This window comes from Microtus ochrogaster, linkage group LG4 (assembly GCF_000317375.1).
Source record: "Microtus ochrogaster isolate Prairie Vole_2 linkage group LG4, MicOch1.0, whole genome shotgun sequence".
NCBI lineage: Eukaryota > Metazoa > Chordata > Mammalia > Rodentia > Cricetidae > Microtus > Microtus ochrogaster.
The window spans coordinates 3,538,964-3,539,683 of record NC_022030.1 but is presented as its reverse complement, the minus strand read 5'-3'; the positions used below and the strand labels follow the sequence as shown (position 1 = coordinate 3,539,683).

Below are 720 nucleotides of genomic sequence, written 5' to 3'. Positions count from 1 at the left end.
TGTACATATGGACATGGTCATGCATGTCTGCAATCCCAGCATTGGAAGCAGAGGCAGGCTGATTTCCAGTTTGCTGGTCAGTCTAGTCAACTGGTGAGTCCTGAGTTAGTGGGAGACCCTATTTCAAAAAATAAGGTGGAGAGCAATAGTAGAAGACAGCCAACATCAAATTCTGGCCTCCATGAACATGCACACATACATCTAACTGCACATATGCACATACATACTACATGCGCACACACACAAACATACACAAAAATGTACAAGTAATGGAGATGAACTTCTAAAACTGAATAAATATACGTTAAAATACGTATGAGACACTTTCCTTTTTCTCTTCCTGGGATGGTGCTTAGAGATCTTCAGAATGATCCAGTGTTTGACATACGGTTGTCAGCTTCCCTACAATGCATCCGCTAACAAAACTAGGCTTCGTGAACCCCTGGCAACAGGATTGTTTACCTTTACACTAAGAAGGTTGGGAAAACACCTAAATCTGCATGTGGTGTGTACCCAGGAAGACTCTGAGTGGTTCATATTGTGAGACCTAAAGTCCTTATGAGATTATCTAAAACAAAGGACCATGTCACCTGTGCCTACAGAAGTTCCATGTATTTCAAGTGTGTCTGTGACAGGGTCGAATAAGCTTTCCTTATTGAGGAGCTGAAAATTGTTGGGAAAGTATTGAAGGCACAATTTCAGAGTCAAGAAATGAAATAA

At 41.1% G+C, this 720-nt stretch overlaps 1 pseudogene; it reads left to right on the top strand.

Moving 5' to 3' along the window:
- The first annotated feature begins 367 nt into the window (after positions 1–367).
- Positions 368–720, top strand: LOC106144158 (annotated as a pseudogene).